Source organism: Panthera pardus, unplaced genomic scaffold (genome assembly GCF_024362965.1).
Source record: "Panthera pardus isolate Hobbes unplaced genomic scaffold, ASM2436296v1 HiC_scaffold_4, whole genome shotgun sequence".
In the NCBI taxonomy this organism is placed as follows: domain Eukaryota; kingdom Metazoa; phylum Chordata; class Mammalia; order Carnivora; family Felidae; genus Panthera; species Panthera pardus.
Window position 1 is genome coordinate 1,472,667 of NW_026526969.1, and position 12,540 is coordinate 1,485,206.

The following is a 12,540-nucleotide window of genomic DNA, read 5'->3' on the forward strand; positions in this document are numbered from 1 at the left end:
TTCAGGCGTAGATGAGGCTCCGTGGGTGAAGTTCTTCTCCATCTCCAGATCTGTGAACCCCTCCCTGCTCTTGCTTAAATGCTCAACGTACACAGGTGAGAAAGAAATGTAAACACTGTAACAGGCATCGCATTCACTAAGGGAGGATATGGAAGCTATTTTCCGTAGCAGTCACTGATCCAGAGCAGCACGGAAATCTGGCTGGAAATACGTCATTAGTTCCTTAACTGGGGCCTGGTCCTACCCCTTGGGAGTGATCCTTGGCTCTTGCCTTTACACTTTGGACTTTTGGACTCTCGGTTCCACTCTTGAGTCATCATCTGTCTTCCATAAGAAATGGCAGCCTGTTTACATGTTTGCAGCCTGTTTGCTGCCTTTAGAGGATCGTGGATCCAACGGTCTCCTTTCCTTTTGTGCTGTCTCTGTCGCTTTTTGTCCCAAGCTAGTATACTTTCTTTACACCACTGAAGACTTCCTTTGCTTCAAATTATAATTCATCCAGGAGACAAAAGCCAGACTTGCATTTCTTTAAGAATAGGTCCTTCTCTCTCTTCAGCTCCTGGTGAGGGTGCTAAGGGGCCATGTCTCTCAGATTCTTAGAAGCTCTTCCCCGAATGCCCTTAAAAATGCGTGAGGTCTTAAAGGATCTTATAGCCCCACCCTTAACTTAATCTTTATCCAGAGTCCACATTTTACTGCTCTAGATTTGTAAACCGTTGCTCGGAGATGCTAGAATGAACCAGCATGTTCTGGTTCTTTCCATTTCCTCTAAATTCTACTAAAGAATAGTGTCTTCTTTAACGCATCTGTGCTTGTCTTTTATCATAGGCATCCAGAAAAACTCTTTTGGCTCTGTGTTCTACTTGGAAACCTCCCTTGTCAGATACATGAGTTCGTTAGGTACCTTCCCATGTGTCACATTATTATCCTGAGGCAGCTTTGACTTAAAACAGTCTTTCAAAGGCACGGCTGTTGCCTATTGTTCAATCCCAAGGCCAGTGCTTCTGGTTTTTGCTATAGGGGTAGTGGGCTTCCAGGTACCAAAGTTTGTTCCACTGATCCGTTGCTGCCTCACAAACCACTCTAAAATCTCCAGCCACCAAGTAGAAAATGCGTGTCGTAAAGAACCCAATGCATTCTAAATCCTGTATTTTGATGAAATACATGAATAGCTTTACCCTCCAGCATATGTGTACCCAAATGACTCATCTTTTTCTACCTATTTCTGTTTAGAACACAACAGATCCCTTCCTTACCCTCTACCCTTGGGTGTCTTGGGCACTGAAAGTAAACGTGTTCATTAAAAGTGAAAGCAAAGGGGCGCCTGGGTGGCTCAGTCGGTTAAGCGGCTGACTTCCGCTCGGGTCATGATCTCGCGGCTCGTGAGTTCGAGCCCCGCGTTGGGCTCTTGTGCCGACAGCTCAGAGCCTGGAGCCTGCTTCGGATTCTGTGTCTCCTTCTCTCTCTCTTCCTCCTGTGCTCGTGCTCTGTCTGTCTCAAAAATAAATAAAGATTAAAAAAATTTGAAAAAAAGTAAAAGCAAAGAAGGAAAGATAGGGGAAGGGATGAGGTAGAGGCAGGAATGACTTTGGCCATGTCAGAAAATGATGACCATGTGGTAAGGCTGCTATTTATCCAGGTGTCCGGTTTGTAACTCTGAGTCCCAAAGCCAGGTGGTAGAATGAAGTTATGGCCTATCCCTAGCTTTCGCCTGGAGGGCTGTATCGTTCTGGGTTGGAGAGAATACTTATGTCAATCCAGCTACAAATGCAAGATAAAGGGCAGTCCTTCTTCCCACCCACTTTTTTCTAGGTTGCTTTTAGCTTCCATTCTGCTAATCAGCACAAGAGTTTCTTTGGCATTTTAATGGGAAGGAAAAGACACATGCTTGACCCTTAATAAATATGTATCGAATGAAAGTTGGGGCAAGGGTGTCAGGGCCTTTGAACCTACACACTCACCCTGGAAGTCTCAAAATAGTCATTGTCGGTAAGAACCAGGAAACTGCCTTTGGCGTGCTTGCCGAAGTCTGCCACCTGGCTTCTCTAGGTTTTGAGGTCTGCAGAGATTAGTATCTGGGGACGAAACCCAAGGTGATGTCTTTGGTATGTATTAACTACTCACTAATCATGGCAACAGCCAACGTTTGTTGAAAGCTTACTTTCTGCCTAGAATTGATTTGTGTAGCTCCTCTATACGGGAACTATTTCACACGATCACATTTAACCTTTACAACAGCCTTATAGAGTAGATGCTGTAATCATTCCCATTTTACAGACGAGGACAGCGGGCTTTAGAGAGGACAAGCTGGCCCAAATCCCCACAGGCAGGAAGCAAGGGCAGAGAACGTCTGCCGACATATCCTATTCTGGTTCAATGGTGGCCCCTGCAGTCTACCAGGAACTCTGTCAGGTGTGTGTTGTTAAAATTCAATCAAGTAAGTTGGAAGCTCTAATTTGCTTCGTTGAATGATTCGTGAATCGGGCAGCGTCCCATCCAGCAAGCAGAGAGGCATTCTGAGGGGTTGCACAAAATGGAAGGGTTTTATAGATGGAAGGTAGGGGCAAGAGAGTTATTAGCAAAAGGAAAGGATTATTCCAGCTCAGACCTGCTTTCTAGGGGGGAAAATCTGGGGTCTTATCATGCAGATGACCTCATCTTCCTTTGGGGGCTGGAGAGGGCCCGGGGAGTGGACTCATTGGTGTGGATTGACAAATTCCTGGCCAACCTGTTAAGATTACATTTCCAGGGGAGGTTAAAACTGCACTTACATTGGGGATTTGGCAACTCAGTCTCAGTGACACCATTTTGGGCCTGCAGTTTCCTACCTCTTCCCCCTTCCCCCCGCCTTCCACCTCCTCCTTCTTCTCCTTCAACAGTATATAGTCTTGCCAAGGGGCTTTGGTGACCCGGTTGCCATGCAGAAAGGGACAAAACAATCGCTTACAGAAAGCAACAGATTGTTAGAAAATGATGCAGTTTTCATCCAAACGAAGGGATCACAGGAAAACATCACCGACGCTGTTGGTTCATCTGCCAACAGCTCTTCATGAAAACCCCTGAAAACGACTTCTACGCACATCTGAACTAAGGACAAAGGACGCAGCCAGTGGCTCAAGAACATAATTTGGGAAGCAAGACTGGCTCAAGAAAAGACAGTAATAACGCAGGGTAGCAAATGCTAAATGCCAGAGGACTGGTGCCCGCAATGAATATTATGAAGGCTCAGGGGAACCATACCCAGGCTGCAGGCCTGGCGAGGAGGGGACCCTGATTAACTTGCGTGTCTGGCTGGCAGGGCCATTTCCCACATTCCCTTGGCAGCTGCCCCAGCCAGCAGAGAGGTGATTGCTGAGCTGTTTGGACCAGAGGCTTATGGCAGTGTCTCCTGCTCGGTTGCTGATTGGTGTGAGAATTTTCAGATACACCTTTTCTTTGGTCCTGGGAATCGGAGGCATCTGAGCTGGTGAGCGGTCTTTCTGCCACCTAGAGGGGGGCAAGAAACTTGGGACTGTGGAAAGGAGGGTGCAGTAAGGAAAGACTAGCTTGCTCCAGCCAGGTGGGTTGTTCCTTACCCCTTTGGCACACTCTTGGGAGGAGCAGAAAGGGACTGGCAGGCGCCTGACTCTGTCTACTGGACAGTCTGAGACCCATCTCGGTGTTTTGATTCTTTCTTTTACCTGACGACACAGACCTTCGTGGCAATGCGTGTTCTGTCAGCTTCCGGGCACAGGAGAGGTAGACTGGTGGAGACTGGAAAGTTGACTGGGGACTGAGCTATAATGTTGTCCTCGAGGCACGGGGCAGACAGAAAGAGGGTCTGAGGATGGACTTGGCGGAGGTCAGCACCGGGCGGTTACACAGAGTCTTTCGGAGTTCTAACTCACACCTGTGTCCAAACGCCCTTTCCCCCTCATCGGGTCCATTCTGTGACCTTGGAAAGGGAAATGGGGGCCAAACCAAGTGTTCCCGGGTCCCAGGGGAGCGATGGCCGCAGTCGGGCCTCCCTGGATGGTGGCACGGGTGGGCACGCTGAATCCCCCTCCCGCCCCTGGACTCGGCCTCCCATCCTTCCCCCGGGTGGGGATGCAGGTGTGGACTGTGGCCCAAGGGTGTGGGCACCGGGGACGAAGCAGTTAAGGTGGGGGGCGCTCGGGCGAGTTGTCCAATACGGAGAAACGGCAGTTTGCCGGAGTTAACGTGGGCAGCTTCTTTGGGGAGGAAAAGAAGGAGGACCGTCTGCCAAGCTCCAGCTCGCCCCCCGCGTGTGTGCCTGTGTGTGCAGTGCGTGTGTGTGTGTGTGTGTGTGTGCGCGAGTGTGAGTGCGCGCGCGCCGAGGCGTTCCTCAGGTTGCGCTGCCTGGAAACCGAGGGAGCCATTGGAGAGGCGAAGGGGTGGGGGTGGGGGCTCCCCGTCCCTCGGAGCAGCCGGGGCGCGGGTGGCCGACGCGAGCCCTGGACCCCGGCTCCTGTCGCGGCCGGAGGCAGAGCGGGGACGGCGCTGCGGGCGGCCTCCAGGCCCCGGGGGGCCCGCCGGGGAGGAGCCGGGGAGGAGGCCGGAGCTGCATGGAGTTTCTAGGGCGCGCAACTCCGGCGGGGCCTCGGCCACTGGGCTCCGGGGCGCAGCGAGACAGCCGCGCACATGGGCTGAGCCCGCGCGCCGGGGCTCTGCACGGCCAGCGGGAGCGGGAGGGGTAGAGGAGCGCGCCGTGCCGGGGTGCGGGGCACGCGTCCCCAGACGGGAGCAGAGGACAAGGACAGGGAGGAGCGTGCCCGGATCGCGCTCCGAGCCGACGAGGGGCTCGCGCCGGCCCGGCGCGCGCTTGGGGAGCGGCCCGGGGCGCCGTGGGAGCCGGCGGCAGCGAGGATGCCGGCGCGGGGACGCGGCTGCCGGCTGGGGGTGTGAGCGCCAGGCTGAGCGCTGCCCGCCGGCGCCTGCGGCCGCGCCGCCCCCCTCCCTGCGGGCCTCGGAGGAAGCCCCCCGCGCCGCGCGGAGGCGCCTCGGAACCCGGGCTTCGGGGCAGCGGGCCGCGCGGCCGGCCCCGGCCCAGCCAGAGGTGAGTGCCGCCGCCCGCTCGCGCCCTCCCGCGCCTTCCGCCCCCGCCTCTCCCCTCCGTCCTCGCCCCTCTCCGCGGCGCCGGAGCCCCTGCCCCGGAGCGGGCGGCCGGCCGGCCGCGGACAACGCCTCCCGTACCTGTTGGCTCCGGCGGAGGGCGCCGCGCGGGCCGGGGGCCGCCCGAGCCACCTGGCCCTCCCCTGGGGGTGGCTGCTGGCCGCCCGCCCGGGGGCGTGGGGCCGGGAAGGGCCGCGGACGTCCCGCTCGGGCGTCCCGGACCGCGCGGGCTGCAGGCTGCGCGCCGCTCGCGGAGTCCGCGGCGCCGGGGGGCCGCTGGGCTGCGCGCCCCCGGCCGCGGGCGCCCGGGCGGCGGGAAGGAAGGGGAGGAGAGGGAGCCGCACCGCAGCCCAGGTGGGAGAGCAGCGCGGCTTCCAGGTCTCCGGGAAGCCGGGGTCATGGCGATCGGGAGAGGCGGGACGCAGGGTTCCCTCCACCTCCGGCTCCCCCCCCCACCCCCCCACCCCCACCCCCGGCGCGGGTTGCCAGCCCTCCGGGGCGCACGCTTCTCGCCGCCACCCGCCCGGGGTCCGCGGGCCCCGGGGATAACCCGGGAGGCCTCGGGAGTGCAGGCTGGGACCTGGCCGCTGCTCGGCCGGCCCCGGGCCCCCGGCAGTTCCCGGGGTCGGGCGCCCGGGCAGGGGCGGGCTCCGGTTGTCCCGGGCAGTCCGGGTTTACGCGGCGCCCCAGCCTCCCCGGACTGGCGCGGCGGGGAGTGAACTTCCTCAGACTTGGCCTGAGGGCGCCTAGGCAGCAGCAGGTAGTTCTGGGGCGGGCCCCGGGGCCAGGGCGAGCGGAGGACGCCCCACGCCGACGGGACGGTGCTGCCGAGCGGGGACCCAGGGCCGCGTTTTGCCTCCGAGGCGCCCGCCACGTGCGCCCTCTGCCCCCACCCGCCGCAGCGTTTGCCACTGCTCTTTTTCGCTCTGAGGAGGCGTGCGTGAAGAAGGCGCCTTTCCCTGCGGTTGGTTTGAAGCCCTGAGCCCAGGTGCAAGTGTGCCTGCAGTTCCCCGGGTGCCAAGACCGGGGCGCCATCCCCAGGCCCCGAGCCTGTTTTTCCGCAGAAAAGGAGACTTTGCCGGGCTCGGAGATCAGCAGCCGGTGCCGTGTGTGGCCGTGCCGGGTCGTGGCCACCGGAGCCCGAGGCGTGCTAATTAATAACGACAGTCTCACGCGAATAAGATCCTCCTCCGCGTTAGAGCTAGGTGACCTTCTCTAGGAAGAATGGGTAGGTTTCTGCCCTCGGGATGTCCAGACACCCCGCATTTGTGCAAATGGGAAAACTAACTCCTAAGATTGCCCCGTTCTGCTGCTTTCACCGCTGGCTTTCAGTCAAAGAGATAAACTCTTTTTCAATCCAGGCATCAGAGCTTTGGGAAGGGTTTTAAAGCCACTTGGTGTGAAATTGTCTTGAGGCTAGAGCAGGGCTTTTTTTTTTTTTTTTAAATCGAAGCTGGACTCCAGCTCTCCTCCTTGGCTTGTTGGTGGTTTTTATTTCCTCTTTGTGGGGTGGAAGGGAGTTTTTTGGGGGGGGGGGGACGAAGAAGGAAGTGTTGGTGGAGTCCGGATTGTATTCGCTGCTTGTTTATCTGAGGCTTTGACTGGAGTCTGAGGGGGCCACTCCGACCTCTCCTGGGCTCTGCGGTGACACCCGGTTTAGGATGCATTCCCGGAGCTGCGGAACTTTGCCAGTCTCTTGGGCGGGCGGCGGCGGCGGCCCCCACGGATGCCCCGTGGATGCCCGGGGCTGCGTTCCCCAGCGGCCTGCGCGGGCGGAAGCCCAGCCGCGTGGCCCCCCTTTCTGAGCTCACTGCAGACACTTCAGACTAGCTGTCTGAAGACAGGCTCTGTTTACCGAGAAGCTGGTCCACAACACCCAAGTTGGCTACTGGATGTATCCACGCGGAGTAATGAAAGCCAAACAGTCCGGTAACACAATCCCTAGCGTATTTGATTGGAGGAGCGCTGAATCTTCTTAGAATTGTTCATCAAGATCCACCTTTCTCTGAACTCTGAGTGTTGCTCATTGCCAGTAATCAGGCCTTCGGTGCGGGTGCAGGAGAGGGGCTCTTTAGAAAGAAAATAGTTTAATCCAGTTGATTCCGTGGAGAAGATGACCCGCTTTCCTCGCTAAGGGGCAGCGGGGCTGGGGGGGCGGGGGGTGAGGGTGCGCGTGGGACAGCTGCTTAGGTGAGTTGAACATTTGTCTCCACGGCGGGAGGCCTCTGCTCAGGGCTTGAATATTGGGCAGGGTTGGGCTCCAGTCTAGAAATTTCTTTTCCATAGCAAGTGGCGTTGGGAGGGACAGTGTGCTCCTGGGTCAACAGCTGGGGAGAGGTCTCTGTGAGCTGGTCCTTGAGCCCGGTCCTAGCTGGCCCCAGCTTTGCCAGTCCTGACCAGTACTGGCAGCCCATGCAGTGCTCATTGGGTGGCAGAAGGGGGCGCTAGTTGTTATAGTGAGAGGAACCCCCAGGTTCTGGTAGGACTCGGGAGGTTTAAGGTCTTTGGAGACCTTGTCTCTGAGTCCCTACTTGGTACCGGACACTTCCACATCTGAGTTCACGTTATCCTTGTTTTTCATATTTGGAAATTGATGCCCAGGGAAGCGAAATACCTTTCCTGAGGCTGTTGCAGCTTGTGGGTGAGAGGCAGGGTTTAGGGTTTGATTCTAAGAGGCTGGGGTTCCTGAGTCTAAGCCCACAGTGCTGCTTATGAGCTGAGGAGTGTTTGAGTAGCCTCTGACCTTCCATGCCTTCTTTAGCGCCAGCCCCTTAGTGGGCACCCTATGTTTGCTCGTCGTTCCCGACGAGGAAGCCCGGGCACCGGAGGAGCTCTGGAGGCAGGTGCCCTGCCCTCCAGGTGCGCCCACACCGGAGCCGTGTCAAGTTCCAGACCGGGTTGCTTCGATTGTAGGCTGCTGATGCTTTCTTCGCACGTTCTCTGCCTGTGCCCACGTTGGTATGGGGTAGGGGGCATCTCTGCCCTTCACTGGAGGCCTAAACTGATGTCGTCAGAGTGTCTGAAAGGTCCTCTTGTGATGGAGAACCGTCAGGTAGCACCACCAGAGACAGCCTCTGATGCTTTTGAAAACAGTGTGCGTCGTGACTCTCAAGCGATCATCCTTCGCGATGGGCAGAGCCCTGGCTGATCCCTCGGTCGCTCAGTTTGAGGGTAGTGCTGAATACGGTCAGAAAGGGGGAAAACAAAAACACATTGTTGCCTCCAACCTGGGGTTTTCAAAGTGAATTATGTGTTTAATCACTTAACATCTAACCAAAATGCCTTCGGCGCCTATTATGTGGTTACGGATACAGAGATGACTATGACACAGCGCCTGTCATCAAAACAGTCACAGTTTAGTGGGGAAGGCAGGCCATGTGTTAGGGCTACACATTTGTGAGCAGAGACGGAAGGCATCCAGCCTAGTGTGGCAGCGATGTCTGAGCTGAGCTTAAAAGATGATTGCAAGGCAGTCGGCCTTGAATGGGTATTCCAATGCAGAGGAAATAGGGCGGGCCAGGGGTGAGAGGGGCGGGAAAAGGCACGGAGAATAGGAGGAGGCAGCCTGGGGTTCACAGTTCCTGGAGCTTGAAGGTGGAGGGAGGGAGCAACAAGAGAAGAGGCCGGAATGATACGATGGAGACCTTGGGTCAGGACTCGGGGCTCAGCCTTTCTCTGTTGGGGGTGGGCAGTGTGGTCAGATTCGAGTTGTAGGTAAGTCTGGTTGGAGACCCGGCGGAGAATGGATTTGCCGGGGAGGAGACCAGGGGCGTGGATGCCAGCGAGGTTGTGGGTAACCGACAGCAACTCTGGCTAAAACCTGTGATGGGAAGTCACAGGGCTGAAGAGCCAGACACGGAGCGGGGGAGACTTAGGTAGTGGTGGGGATCTTCGAGGCAGACTTGCTTTCCGTTTCCATACCAGTGGGTACTATGGAAGCACCCATAATCTGTCAACTTTTCCGTCACCTTCCTCTTCCTCCTCCTCCTCTTCCTCATTCCATTATTCTGCTACATTCCAAGCGCTCAGAGGAAATGTCCAATTAGCAGAGCTTTGGGTAGGGCATTGGGGGTGGGGAGAGTAGTTTTCTGGAATGATCCTGTTAGAAGATGGTGGCATAGATGTTAGGTATCTCCTTCACAGGAGAGAGGACTTACTAAGTAACTGATGTAGGGGTAGGAGAAAGGGAAGGGTATAGTGTGGCCACTGGCTTTCCGGTTTAGGTAATGGTCTGGATAAGCAAAACAAAGGTCTGGCCAAGACTGAGTAACTCACTTGTTTTCCCACAGGCGGTGCTGTGGGCCGCTGTCCATGACCAGGCTGCAGGAGAAGGTGACGACCTATTTTTGAGTCTCATTAAGGGGCCCTGCTGCTGTGAATAAGGCCTGTTTAAGTAGGTTGCTTTATGTCCTGCCCCACAAATCTGGATACCCTGAAAACATTTTCATTCATTTAACTGATACTTATTGAGCATATCTGGTTCAGGTCTGGGGAAGATGGTGAATTAGAGGTGGTGCTTTCATAGTCTTGTGGTGTAACTTACAGTAAAAAGAACAAAAATCGGCAATGAGATTTGATGATCTGAGACAATTGGAGGTGCCACTTCAGATTGGGCGGTCAAGAAAGTTCTCAGTGAGGAGCCATATTTAAGCTGAGTAAGTTGGGAAAGATCTGGAGAAGAACTTCTGGGTGGTGGCAACAGCCAGTGCAAAGGTCCTGAGGTAGGAACAAAACGGGTGCGTTAGAAGAACAGGAAGGAGGCTAATGTGGTAGAAGACGAGTTCAAAGAATCAGGGGCTCATTTATGGGGCGCCTGCGAAGTCACCTTGTAGAGTTTGGGTTTGACACTGAGTTTGATGGGGGCTGCCGGAGAGGTTCAAACGGGGGAGTGACATAATTTATGTTTTCAAAAGAGCACCCTGGCAGCTGTGCATTCTGTGTGCACCATCTTGGTACAATAAAGTGGGTTTTTATCCATCAGAGTTAAAATGTAGAGTTTAAGAGTAACAGATGGAGAGAGAATGCATTGGTGACCTTAATTTAGTGGTTTCTACTGTACCAGTTAATTGAAACCACATTTCTAGTATGATTTCAGTTTTGTTTAAAAACATGGTATAGAATAATGGAAAGGAGTGGACTAAATATATTAACGCTGCTGTCCAAAGGTGTTGGCATTGCAGATGATTTTTACGTTCCTGAAGATGAGCACACGTTTCTTTTATAATCAGGAAAAAATGATTTTAAGGGGTGTTGTGAGATTCTGTCTGCTACACACTTTCCCCCTCCCGTTTCATTTCTGGAAAGGTTGATGTCAAAACCCACGGTCCTGGTTGGGCCAGAAAAGAGGATGTTTATAGTCGACACCAGCTGTCCAATCGGTGGCGCTTTGTTTTATGCTTAAAAAATATTTTTAGTGCGGAGAGCAAACATTCTCTTTCTTTTATAAGAAATTAAAGCAACACAGAAATGTTATATAAAAAAAATAAAAGTACCTTTCTGCCCTGTCGTTCCCCAGACCGTTAACATTTCTGGTCATATATTGTTCGATTTTTTTTTTTTCCGTGTGTGTTTCAGATCCCTGCATCCATACTTTGTTGAAGGATTTTGGAATATTGCTAAAACAAATCACCCTATCCCAATTACTCCGCAAAATTCCTTCCTCTCGAGCTCTTACCCAGATGACCTTTTCCCCCCTTGCGACAAAACCATTGGGAAAACTTGAACACATAACTCAGCTAAGAGAAACTGAATCTTGCCCTTTTGGTATTCAGAGTGTTCACTGAAAGCACGCTTTATGCTTATAAAGAATCGAGCAATTAAATACTCATTAAAAGTTCATCTCTGAGCCTTGAAACATTATTGTTCTAGGACTGGAGCCCAAAAGTTGGTATCACGATTGCATTGTTTTCATTAACAAAAGTTAGCCGATACGGAAACTTAGGAGGAGCAAACCAGGGAGCTGAGCCAATTATTTTGGTGACATATTTATTACCACAGAATACTCTTTCGTCCCTTGAAAACGGGAAAAGAATAACACTCAGTGAAGTGTTACTTAAGCCACTGCCCATGCGTTTGGGAAGAGCCGTCTGTCTGCGTGGCCTCGTCACGCAGACTGGATCTTGGGGGCTCACGAGCCAGGAATGAGTGGCCCAAAGTCCATGTTAATGTAACCGAACGAGAGTGGGATTGGAGTCTCATTATGTGATTCAGCAGAATTACCACCTTCCCCATCATTACCATAATTAAACACGTCCTTTCTTGATGAAAAGGAGAGCAAGTATGTGCTCCGAAGAGAATGATGGTAATGGAATAGAGCCATGGAGAGGGGGCCTCGGGTTGTCTCATTTTACAGGGGGGAAATTGAAGACCTGAGAGAGTAAGTGGGGTGTGTGTGTGTGTGTGTGTGTGTGCGCGCGTGTGTGCGCCCTCTGCCGATTCCCCCACCCGGGCGCCACTCTCCGGCACTCAGCAGTGGCTCCGTGTTGTCAGGAAGTGAATTTATTTTGGTAAACCCAAGAATTAGGAAAGCGCTCTGAACCTGATGAAAAATGGGTTTCTGAGCTGTTCATTCGTTCTGTAGAGTGTAATCTGTTTGCGTACTGATAACAGGCCTAATTACTGTGTAAACATTTTTATAGTCTGGTAAGAAAACTTCAAACATCTGTACGGCACGTCGATGTAGCATTTCAGCCTCCAGCGTTCCTGCTGCGTGTTCTTAAAACCAGTTGCTTTGTTATTTAATCTGGTCGATGGTTGATGATTCATTTTATGCACAGACACATAAACACACATTCCCCCTCCAACAGGAAGTGACAGGGCTAATAGCGAACCTGCCGAGTGCTTCCTATGTGCCGTCAGCTCCCTGAGGATTAGTGCTTCCCCCATTTTACAGATGGAGATGCGGAGATGCAGCGAGGTTCGGTCACGTGCCCAGGGTCAGAATGTGGTGGAAGGGAATCAGCACCACTGCAGGCGGGGCCCCGGAGGCTTGTGACTCACCAGCTGAAGTCCCCACCTTCCCCTGGCTGTCACAGACAGACTCCCTGCAAGAAAGATCGGCATCTGACTTTGTGAAATCACTGTGGTTCAATCAGGTTTTTTTTTTGGGGGGGGGCGCCTGGGTGGCTCAGCGGGTTAAGCGTCCGACTTTGGCTCAGGTCATGATCTCGCAGTTTGTGAGTTCAAGTCCCACATCGGGCTCTGTGCTGTCCCCCCTCTCTCTCTGCCCTTCCCCTTCTTGCGTGTGTCCACGTGCTCTCTCTCTCAAAAATAAACAGTTAAAAAATGACTTTTTTGGGCGAACTCATGGATGCGGAGCCGTAAAGAGGGATCTGCGGGGTGTGTGGCTTTCAGGTCTGTTTCCTGGGTGGCCCCAGTCCTTCCGCTTCGTGAGACATGAAGTGGTAGCCGGTAGAGGACAGACTGTCT

At 53.9% G+C, this 12,540-nt stretch overlaps 1 protein-coding gene across 5 annotated transcripts in view; it reads left to right on the forward strand.

The window, feature by feature from the left end:
* CALN1 (calneuron 1) overlaps positions 1 to 12,540 on the forward strand; it is a 524,984-nt gene that overhangs the window by 93,476 nt on the left and 418,968 nt on the right. The window contains exon 1 of one of the 5 annotated variants that reach the window (XM_019421728.2): positions 4,702 to 5,056. The exons of the other annotated variants lie outside the window; for them this stretch is intronic. The gene's annotated coding sequence lies outside the window, so the exon portion shown is untranslated. Of the gene's footprint in view, positions 1 to 4,701; positions 5,057 to 12,540 lie in introns of those variants that run through there. 5 annotated transcript variants of the gene reach the window in all.